This window comes from Sciurus vulgaris, assembly GCF_902686455.1.
Source record: "Sciurus vulgaris genome assembly, chromosome: X".
Classification (NCBI taxonomy): domain Eukaryota; kingdom Metazoa; phylum Chordata; class Mammalia; order Rodentia; family Sciuridae; genus Sciurus; species Sciurus vulgaris.
Window position 1 is genome coordinate 2,873,507 of NC_136471.1, and position 12,145 is coordinate 2,885,651.

Sequence of the window (12,145 nt, forward strand, 5' to 3'; positions counted from 1 at the left end):
AAATCATGTGATATTTTACACAATGATGTATGACCATAAACTCTGAAGAAAGGAACACATCTCTGGTGCTCATGATTCTCTCAAATAGCCAGTAGAAGGGACTACAGTTAGGAGGAAGTCAGTACATATTTGTTATGTGAATGAACAAATGAAACTCTTAGGCTCAGTTTCTCCATTTGTAAAATGGAGACAAGATGATCTTCCATTCAAGAATAATTATACCAATTCCACATAGTTTACATGATATTTGTAGAATAAACAAAGTATTGTGTTTCACTCCATGGACAAGGCAGATAAATTTCGGGGGGAAGTCTTTTGATTCATTGATTACAAGGTCATTAGTGAATGTGGAGAATTGTATTGAAGTCAGAGTGCAACTTCTTAGAAATCAAGTAAGAGAGTAAAAGAGAGTTACAAGTCTATAATTAGAGGAGTGACATGATTGAGGCATTTAAAAAATTTTCTGAGATGAAGAGATGTGTGCCTGTGTGTATGCTAATAGAAAAATCTAGTGGAACGGGAGATTGTAAAAACCAACCAGACATTATGCTGAATGAAAAAAGTTGGTCACAAGAGGACAAATACTATATACATGGTCCCTAGCATAGTCCAACTCAATGTAGAAAGTATAATGACATTTACCTTGGAATGAGAGAACGAGAGGGGAAATATAGAGTTAGTGTTTCATGGGTACAGAGTTTCAGTTTCAGAAGATAAAACCAGTTCTGATAATGGATGCTGGTGATGGGTGCACAACAATGTGCATTTAAAGTTGCTGAATAGTAGACTTGAAAAGGAATTGTTTGCTATGTATTAGGAAAGTTAGGTGTGAAACCCAGATTGGATTTAATTACAGTTTTGATAATGTATCATCAGTAAAATTCTTGAAAATATGGATGTCATACAAATATAGAATAATCACGCATCAAAAATTTAAAAATCCAAAGACAGATGGCTCCCCAATTCCTTAGACATGGCTTTGACACATAAGGAAACACATTTCTGCCTTGTGACCACATACTGTTGTGGACGTGACCCTGTCTCCTTAGCCTCTGCTGATTGATCTAATTGTAGATATTGATACCATATGTGACCTTTCAAGCTTGATATAAAATGTGTCTCTGTAGTGGGCTCAGAAAGAAACATGAGACTCAGTAACAATCTTCTCTACCTTTCAAAAGGTAATGTTTAGTTCTGTTCTTGTGAGAGATTGCAGAGGCAACAAATGGACCCTGCCTATGCCCAGAAGAAAAACATAAAAGATAACAATTCCTGGCAAAACAATAACCCTGCCCTGCCGGGGTCCAATGTACCTGACAGAACAGTGCTTAATGGTCTCTTGATAAGTCTGCTATTCAGAGATGTGCAAAACTATATCTGCCTTATCTAATAGTAGCTGTTGCATAGGCTCTGGTGGAAGAGTGGCAGACTGTGCAGTAGTAGTCCTAGAGAAAACAAATTGTGAGTACACAAGACACACCTAAAAATAATTAAGGTGAGCTTTAGAGGAAATGTTAGTGAAATTTGAATTACTTCAGTGTGACTTCATTTGTCCTCATAAATCAGAGTGACCTAGAGATGCCTACTAATATGGTACTGTAGGCAGCACAGTGGTCTGTGACCCCAGGAACTCAATATGGAGTGCTGGACAGCAGCCAATTAACTTGGATAAACCCTTCCATTCTTTCAGAGGGGACACTATCCAAATTCAGTCTCTAATAGGACTAGTGGTTCCTTTCCTAGCAAGGGACTGACAGCATCCCACAGTCCCCAAGGTCTTCCACTGTTGATCCATTGGTATTCCAAAATAAGCCCTAGAAACAGCACCACTTCAAATTCTGACTTCCAGGCACCAAGAAGCCTATTCTTTCTCCCAATAGAGAACAAAAGGGAAGACTCAGTGTGGAGACCTCTCTCTCCTGTAATGCAGGACCACTCTATGTGTCCAGTGACACCCTGGCCCAGCACACCTCTCTGTGGGAATATGGGAAGAACAGGAAGTTGGGGCTAAATTATGTCCCCTAAAATTTGTATGTTGAAGTCCTAACACTTAGTACTTTGGAATGTGACTATATTTGATGATAGGGTATTTCAAAGGTGATTAAGGTAAAATGAACTCATAAGTGTGGACTGTAATCCAATGTAACTTGTGTCCTTATAAGAAGAGATGAGGACACAGACAGGGGGATGACCATATGAAGATAGAGGGAAAAGAAAGCTATCTGTAAGCCAAGTAGTGATGACTCAGGAGAAACCAAGCCTGTTGATACTTTGATATTGAACTTGCAACCTTCAGAACTGTGAGGAAATAAATTTCTGCTTAAGCCACCCAGAGTGTAGTACTTTGTTATGATAGCCCTAGAGAACTAATACACTGGGGAGTCTGTATTTTCTCTTCTTATACTGGTCCTTGGCTACTTGAGTTCTCCTTCTCCATACTCCATCTTCAGCATGCATCATCATAGCATCTGTAGGGCTCATTAAAACATAGACTACTAGGCAGTCTACTGCAATCCAAGTGACTCAGGAGGAGATTGAGGCAGGAGGATTATAAGTTTGAGGCCAATCCCAGGAATTTAGCATGATACTGTCTTAAAATTAAAAATATAAAACATCAGGATATAGTTCAGTGGTAAGATGCCCCTAGGTTCAATCACCTGGAAAAACAAACAAACAAAATGATCTCCATAAAACAACCCAAAACAAACACCACCACCACCACCATCAGGAAAACCACCACACACATAGACTACTGAGCTTTATCCCAGAGTTTCTGATTCAGTAGATCCAAGATGGGGCCAGAGAATCTACATTTTTAATAAACTCCCACAGGATGTTCATGTTGCTGGTTCAGGGACCACACATGTAATATTGTGGGATTGGTCATGAGACTTGGTACACAAACAGGTGATAACTCATGTGTGACACACCTGGCAAGATAGTGATGATCATAAAGAATAATGACTACACAAAGAACACAATAACCACAAGTGGCACTTTGGGTCCCTTTTCCAGCTTGGTTAATACTACAAGCAGAAACTGTAAGTTGCTATGTTGGCTACCTTCTAGTAGGTGAGTTAATGTCAGATGGGGTGGCATTGGTCAGCCTACTCAAAGGTGACCTTCAATGGGTCATGCCTTCATCTAATCCTTTCCCCCAGAGTGTGGGGAGTATTTCAAATGAGCTTCTAAACAATAGAATGTGGCAAGGGTAATGGGATATCTCTCTCACAGTGATGTTACATTATTTAAGACTCCTTTCTATCAGGCTGGAGAGATCACTGCCCTGAAGAAACAAACAGTCTTTTTGTGAGCTGCTTCAGCCTCTAGGACTTAAAGAAAGTCAGCAAAATTCCAGAGACCTCAGTTATACAGTGAAAGGAAATAAATTTTGCCAGCAGTTGTGAAAACTTGGAAGAGGATCCTGGCTCCTGGTGAGAATGTAGCCTGGCAATCACCTGCATAGCAGCCTTGTGAGATCCTGAGCACAGGGCCTACCTAAGCTGTACTCAGAACCTGACTCATGGGAAATGAGAAAACAAAGATGTGCTGTTGACGGCTACTAAATTTGTGGCAATTTGTTATGCAACAATAGAAAACTAGTAGGGGCAAGGAGAACAAAGGATAAATATAGTCAATTGCTGTCCAACAAATGGGCTGGTAATTTTACTCTATGTGTTTGCTTTGTTTTCAGGCCTGAAGCAAATGGTTGCTTCTGAGGAGGCCCCAGAATGGCAGAAGCTTGAGAACATCAGGCTGGGCCTGAAGTGGAGGCTGATGTAAACACCTTTTTGCACAGAATTAATTGGCAAGTTTGAGTGTTCTAACTTTAGCAGCACCACCTCAGCATCTCACCACACTTGACATTCAGTGACTCAGGAACCCAGGAGTCAGCTCATATGCTTGCAATAGGGACAGGGCTTGTGATATGTAATGGGCTAAAAGCTACTGGTTTAAACTAAAGGGATGACTGACTGGGATGTTAATTTAGTTGCCCTCATGCTTGGGTTGCAGTTTTTTCTGCTATGTGGAGAAGGTTCTTGACTAGAGCTCTGGTGCCTGCTGTCATATGGACCATATATGATCACACAGGTTTGTCCACTCACAATTTTCTTATAAAATCCAGTATCCGGAATTCTTGTTCCTTCCTAGGACTGCTGTTTAAGTTTGCCGGGATTACCTAGTAAGTATACAAACTAGGTGGCTTAAATGACAAGAGTGTCATTGTCTCAGTGTCCTAGAGGGTAAGTCTGAGATCAAGGTATGAGCAGGGTTGTTTCTTCTGAGGCCTCTCTCCTTGTCTTGTAGATTCCACCTTTTTCCTGTGGCCTCACATTAATTTCCCTCGTGTACATCTGTGTCCTAATCTCCTCTTCTTATATAAGCTTATAAATTTTCATATGGGATCTTACTCCTTACAACAATATCAATGTACTTGGGCTGCTATAACAAAGTACCACTAACTGGGTTGCTTAAAGAACAGGAATGTTTTGTACCACAGTTGTAGAGGCAAAAAGTATGACATCAAGGTGTCATCCGGGTTTGTTTCTTTCCAGGGCTGTGAAGGATGAGTTCCAGGCCTCACTTTGACTGATAGATGCATCATTCCAATCTTTGCTTTATCTTAACATAGTATTCACTCTGTGTGAGTGTCTGTGTCTACATTTCCCCTTCTTATAAGGATACTAGTCACATTGAATTAAGGACCCAACTCATTCCACTATGATTTCATTCTAACTCAACTAAATATACCTTCGGTGACTATGTCAAAATAAGGCTACTATCTGGGGTCTTATGGGTTAGGATTTCAACATATGAATCTGGGGGGACAAAATTCAGTTCATTACAGATGGTATTATTGGTAAGAAGCTAGCTTTGGGATGACCTTTAAGGCCAAATACCACTCCTCTGATGGGGAGAATGTTTTGTCCCATGTTTGGTCATTGACCTAATGGGACTTGTAATTTTTGCTGTGTACCAGATGATGTCTTTCAGTCACCATTACTCTTATGACAACCACAGTATTTAAGTTAAATGCTGTGTCTGAAATGTCTAGAAGTCATTATGGACTGAGTTGTGCCCCCTCATCAAATTCATACATTGATATCCTAACCCTCAAAATTTCTTGCATATAATACAAACTGATGACATTTTGGTGGATATTTTGAGTTCTCTGGTTAATCAGAGATCTAGTTCCACTGTAACTAGAACCTTTGAGAATCCTCTACTGGACTCCCTTAATCTGACTGACTGATAAGCACGGGGGGTTTGTCAGATCCTGGGAAATGGAGATGAAGATTTCTCATGTAAGAAATACTCAGCCTCATTGCCTCAGCTTAACAAACGTGCTACCGCTTGCCTTGAACAATAGTTGGAAGTGCATAGAGTGTTATAAAGAACCTGTTAATTAATACCTGTTTCTTTTCTCCTTAGCTACCTGTTCCAGCTCCTCTGCAGTTTGATGGGCCGAATGAGTGAGTTTGTGCAAGAGGAGGTACCTCCATATCTGCCTGAAGTTTCAACCCCAGAGGGACCTGAATTCCATTTCTAGCTCATCTGTTCTTTGATGGTTGTATGACCTTAGACAAGTCTGTCTCATCTTCCCTTGCACAGTTTCTTGCCCCATATGTCCAATGACAGCATTGAAATAGGCAACTGCCTCGAGAGAGAATTAGTTCTTTGTCTAAGCAGAGATGGAATTCAGGAGAGTATTTTCATTTGTTTAAATCCAATCATAGGATAAATCAATTCTGTCCTCTGGACCTTGGTGTAGCATAGGCCTTCTTTATGTTGGTTGAAATAAAAATGAAAAATGAGGCTGGGGAGATAGCTCAGTTGGTAAAGTGCTTGCCTTGCAAGCACAAGGCCACGGGTTCAATTCCCAGCACCACCAAAAAAAAAAAAAAAAAAAAATGAAAAATGTCTAACTGGAAAAATGATTTCCCAGTGACTGAGAGTGTCTTTAGGATCTCCCCAGTGGTGGTGTCATTGACTTTGGAGGACCACAAAACTGTGAGGAACTGAAGATCCTCTGAAGGTAGGTAAGGAATGGGTGGGAATTTGCATCCATGAGACACTTCCTCCAAATTCCTCTTTCCTGTTGGATGTGAAATTATTTCCAGGATTTGCAAGAAATTATGTTGAATAGGAGAAATGACAACTTGGGAAAAGTTGTTTCATTTTTAAAAAGAGAAAATGCTCATTTTTAGAAAATGATTTTGATGTCTGATAAGCTAGCCAAATGGTAATACAACTTTTGTGGGAACTTTTGGAGTGAGGTGACCATCAGCTGAAGATCATGGAGTTATGGAACACAAATCACTCAAAACAGTCTTATTTTCTTCTCTCTTTTTTTAAATTGTTGATTTGGATCCTTACTATCTTTGTAGATCAGGAAAATGTTGAAAATAGTGTGTCTGAATTTCAGTGAGGCATCTGACATCTCATGATATCTTCATGGACAGCCTAAAGAGAAAGGGGCTGATGAGAAAATGATTAAGCCAATTTGTAATTGGTTCAATGATTATACCTCAAATGGTCTGATTGTATCACCAATATTATCAACATTTTACAGAAGAAGAAATAAACACAGGGAAGGGCAAAAAATCATGATCTTATAACTAGCATTGGGATGTTTATAAAATACTCTATAAATCTAAGGGATTCTTATTGAAATTTTTTTTCTTTAAGGGACATGACAAAATAATGTAACAATCAGGCCTTTCTTTACTTTGCCTCACAATGAAATCAGTAATCACCTAGGGCCTGTTTGCCTATGAAGATCAATTTGAAGGAGAAAGTGAAAGAAAGATAAGAAAAACTCAGAGGCTGTTATATAAATGGACCACAATCTAAATGACTGGATAACTGCCTATCGACAAATGCTTTAAGATGATTTAGTTCTGCTTCAATTCACATTAAAATAGAAACAGAACATGTGAAATCAGTGGATCATCTCATTGGGTAAAATAAGCCCTGGGTGAGCAAGTTAACAATGCATTGTCGATTGCAAGACTTTCTTTCCCACAGACCACCTCATCCTTTCATCATGTGACATGATAGGTGTGAAAATGAGGATGAGGACCTCACTGGTGTGTGTGTGTGTGTGTGTGTGTGTGTGTTTATATAATCTAATGCACACACAGAAGACTATGCTGTATGCAGTTAAGGGATTACTGCCAATATGACTTATGCAGCATTACACAAAGTAATCTAGTAATCAGATTCCTCTCATTTTTCCCTCCTGAAGAGGCAGTCAAGTCATGTTTAACTATAATGATCAGTTTGAAGTAGAAACTGTGAAAAGGATAAAGAACATCAGAGGCTGCTGGATGATTATATCACAGGTATATTTTACATGATAATACTGGGTTATGAAGAATGTGAAATTAAGAGACAAGAAGATGAGATAATTTGCAAAACATTTTACACAGGTCATCTAATTTGACCTTACAATACTGATCTGAAGTAAAAATTAGGGATGTAAAAATGTATCTACATTTTACAAATGAGGAAAGTGAGCACTGAAGAATGGTGGAACTTTGCCCTAAGTTACTCCATGGCAAAGCCAAGGCATTCCCGAGGACTCTAAGCCTATAGTGTTCTTTATGTCACATTGCCATCCCCTTTTGGAGACTTTTCATGTGTTCCCTGACTGTGTTCTTTCTATTGTTTTCATTTCCCTTACCTTCTGATTTCTCCATTCTCCTTCCACCTTTCTGGCACCTTCTTCCATTACTGATTTGGATAAGATCCAAAGCAGAAAATAGATGTATGAGCTGGTGCAGAAAAACCATTTACATTTTCCTACTTAAATCCTAGGTGGATAGCATGGATATGTGACTAATGTGCATGTCACATGTATGTGTAAGTGTAGGGCATGGGGAATGCAAAAGGTGAGGTTCAGGCTAGGGTTGACATCCATGAGTTGGGAGGAAGGCCAAGTGCAGAACTTCAATCTCAATCATGGTTCCTTGTATGAGTTTTGTTTAATTGGTTCTTTTTGGTTATGCATGACAATAGGATTCATTTTGACATAATTATAAAAGCATAGAATATAATTTGTTCTAATTCAGTCCTCAGTACTTACCCTATTCCTTCCCTCTTCCCTCCTCCCGTTCCCTTCCCTCAACTCTACCCATGTGTCTGCTATTTATAGTTGTTTTTTTCCCTTTTGTTACCAGGAATTGAACCCAGGGGCGCTTAACCACTGAGTCACATCTACACTCCTTTATTTAAAGTCTTTTCATTTTGAGACAAAAATTTGCTAAGTTGCCTTGCTAAGTTGCTGAGGCTGGCTTTGAACTCACGATCCTCCTACCTCAGCCTCCTGAGCTGCTGGGATTATAGGTATGAGTCACTATGCCTGTCTTATATATAGTTTTGTTTAATTACTGTCTCATGGATGTACACAATATATGAATATACCACAGTTTATGAGGTTGTATAATAGAATATCAGCTCTACTAATCTCTTGACTGGTTTTCAAAGCATTTACATAGATAATCTGCTCTCAATCAGTAATATAAACCATCATACTAATCATTGTTTAATAGTAAAACTTTAAGTCATCTGACCAAAAGCTATTTCTTCTACTGTACAAAGTAATTTTGGAAAAAAATAACCACACATTACTTGCCAAGGGATCCTACCTCAAGGGAGTAATTATTGCTAGTCTGGCAGTGCTTGTCCATGATGGCAATTCTTCAGCAACTATGGCACTTGCAATCTTTATATAACCTTTTCTGTGTAAGACTCACACTCCAGAAACTGTTCATTTCACTCTTGTTTTCTCTGCAATTTGAATAAGCTGCCTACAAGTAGAAGGTGTATTTTGGTTATGCTATCATGTCATGAACAGCTCAGGATGATAAATAGAATTAAAGAGAATTATCATGATTTCCTACTAATTTACATGTTTTCCACAGAGAGTGAACATTTTACTAAATCAATCGTGCATAAACATTAACTAGTATTAGCATAAATATTAAATATAAATAGGATATAATTTAGAGAAAAAATTAGGGAGCTACAAACACCTGGGTACAATTAGACATCTTACTAACTTTGTTACAAATTTTCATTCTTTTTCTTGTTTTGCTTTGAGCTCTAATAATAAAAATATTTAACTCTTTCTTTTTGGAGCATGTGGAATGGCCTTGTCTTTAGCATTCCAGCTAAAGTCACAACATTCTTCTGAGTGGGAAATTAAGATAATTATTCTCTTTGATTCAGTGAATATTCCATAGGGTACTATTAATTTCCCCAAGCTTTTCTTTTTACAGAGACCTCCCTCTTGGTAAGCTATTTGACAAGAAATTAGAATTGAATATGTCATAATTACACTGGAGTGTTCCATGGTTGAGTTCTCAGATTGTGAAATCTTGATTACTCTACCATCTCAATCTTCTCCAGTCTTTTACATTTTGGCAAATGGTACCACTATTGACTCAGTTGTTTAAACCTAAAACTTGAGCCATCCTTGAGTCCTGAATTCCTGCTATTTCTCATCCTCCACAGTCAATGTGTAGCATGTCTTATCAGATCTTCCTGTAAAATATCTCTGCAGCTCATCTATTTTCTCCATGTTCACTGCCATCATCCTGGTTCCAAGCCACCACACTGTTGTTCAGATTATGACAACAGTTTATGACTTAACCCCCTTGCATTCTCCCTGGCTCCTTTAAATTCTGTTCTCCATGGTATAGCAGAATTGTCCGTAAGAATATGTAAACAGTCCATTTTACCCCTTTATCAAGATCTTTTAAATTTTTCTTGTAGCATTTGAAATAAAATTTAAATTTCTCCTTATGACCTATAAGATTCTACTTGATTCAGTTCCTGCCTAATTTGTCAAACGTCTATCTCCTTTGTGGTAACTGAAATCTAGTTGCATTGTCTTTGTGTTCGTTAACACAAGTTTATTCCTATCTCAGGATTGTATTATAATTGATATTCTCTGCCTGAAAATCTTCCCCAGGTACTTTGAATGTCTGGTTCCTTATTGTGTTTCAGATTTTTGCTTAAATATCTTTCCTCAGAGTATTCTTCTCTGACATCTCTGAAGTAACCTCATGTTCCATGTAACTATCATACATCCCAGTTTTATTTCTTTCATATCACTTATTAAAAATTATTATTTTATTTACTTATATATTTCTAGTATATCAACCCCTTACTAGACTGTAAGGTCCTCAAGGACAGGTATTTCATCCATATTGACATCTCTGGTTTTCAGAATCTTAGAGCTCCATTAGGAACTTAATAAATGACTTAGTAGTTATTAAAGTTCAAGTGAAGTAATAAAACATGTCTACCACCTGTATTATGAATGGAAGATTTTTTTTTGAAAGAACACATGGTATCACTGTGGCCTTTCAAAAGAGTACAATTTCTTCATCCCTGTAAGCATTTCTTTGGATTGTATAATAAAATTACGTGCAAAACCTTTCTTGCTTTATTGCTCCTGTGGCTTAAAGAACTGCCTCTGTCAATGGTAGCTTCTGAATAGTCCCGTGTTGTAAACAGGGCCACCAAGGAGATTTTTGCAAACACTTGCAGGACTTTCTAATTAACTATTGCACTCTTGAGTAGAAAGGGAGAGCCAGAGTAGGGAGGGGGTAGTTCTCAGAGGGCAACCCTCTTTCTCATTGCAAGTTGTACTGGGAGAAACCTGGCTGGCACTTGCTGAGGAGGGAGGCACTGAGATTAAAATCTTCAATTGATTGAATTGTCTTGCAGTGAGTTTTTCATGTTGCAAGTGACCTAAGTGTTGTGAGAGATACTTGAGACGTCATTAGAAGACAAAGACATAGTTGAAGACAGTCATGGGGGAATGGAGGAAGGGATTTCATGTTTGTAACCCACTAACTGCTGGTTTGTTAATAAAGAGATTATCCTTACAAAGCTAATGATTAATTAGAACTAAAATTATAAAACCTGACTTCTTAAATATCCATTTCCGGTAACAAAATGCATACTCTTTCAGAATATGACCCGACAAATGAGGGAGGTGCAATTAAAATGGTGGCTAGATACATGTCCTTTCCTGCTCAAAATTTCTTAACATGTCAGAATGATATTTAAAAAATTAAATTCAAAATAAAAACATACATGAGTGGAAGCAACAAACACAAATCCACTTTAAATATCTAAGGGAAAATTTAAATTGACCATGGTTAAGATATCAAATATTTCTAATACCTTTACTATTCAGAATTGGCTAGATTGTGCTGCCATCTCAAATATACCTGGAAATATCAGGGACTGGACAAAGTAAAGAAATCTAAAACATAGCCCAAAATAATAATACCCCTAATTGAAAACATACCCCTTAAAATAATAGTTCCAAGTAATTTTATCGTATATTCAATGAACAGATCAAGCTTATGTTATATAAACAGTTTTAGAAGGTAGAGAAATATATTGTCATCCCAATTAATTTTACAAACCTGGGAGAATAATGATTCCAAAAAAAGATAACACACAACAAAAGAACTGTGGTCTTATATCATGTTCTATTATAGCATAAACTTATTGAGTACATTTTATGGTACCACTCACAGCATTGGTGAAATATCTTGTTTCATATTGAAACTCCTGCTGAAAGCAGCTAAAGAAGTTGGAGCAGAATATTGTAAAACAGTTTTGAAGTCATTAGGGAACTAACAAGGTAGAAATGATCTGCAGGATCAAGAATACAGCAAGGGCAGAAGAATGGGATTGACAGTTTGGCATTTGGTGCTACTTTAATCTCCTTCTCCTTCATTTCTTGGTACCAGGGATTGAACCCAAGGGCACTTAACCACTAAACCACATCTCCAGCTCCTTTTTAAAAAGAGAAAAAAAAAAAAGAATTGAGACAGTGTCCTGCTAAGTTGCTTAGGGTCTCACTAAATTGCTGAGGTTGGCCTTGAACTTATGATCCTCCTGCCTCCAGGCTTTTGAGTGGCTGGGGATTGTAGAATCTGAAAATTAGTGAACAAGAGGCTAGACAGCTGAGCTGAGTTTTTGGCAGAGTCATAGAAATCAATAAAATAAGTGCCCAATGGCTAGATTTAGGAGCAGACTAAAAATAAATGATAAAATTCATGAACAGGAAGATAATTGTGAAAAAAAAATTTCCAGACTAAAGTACTGAAGAAAA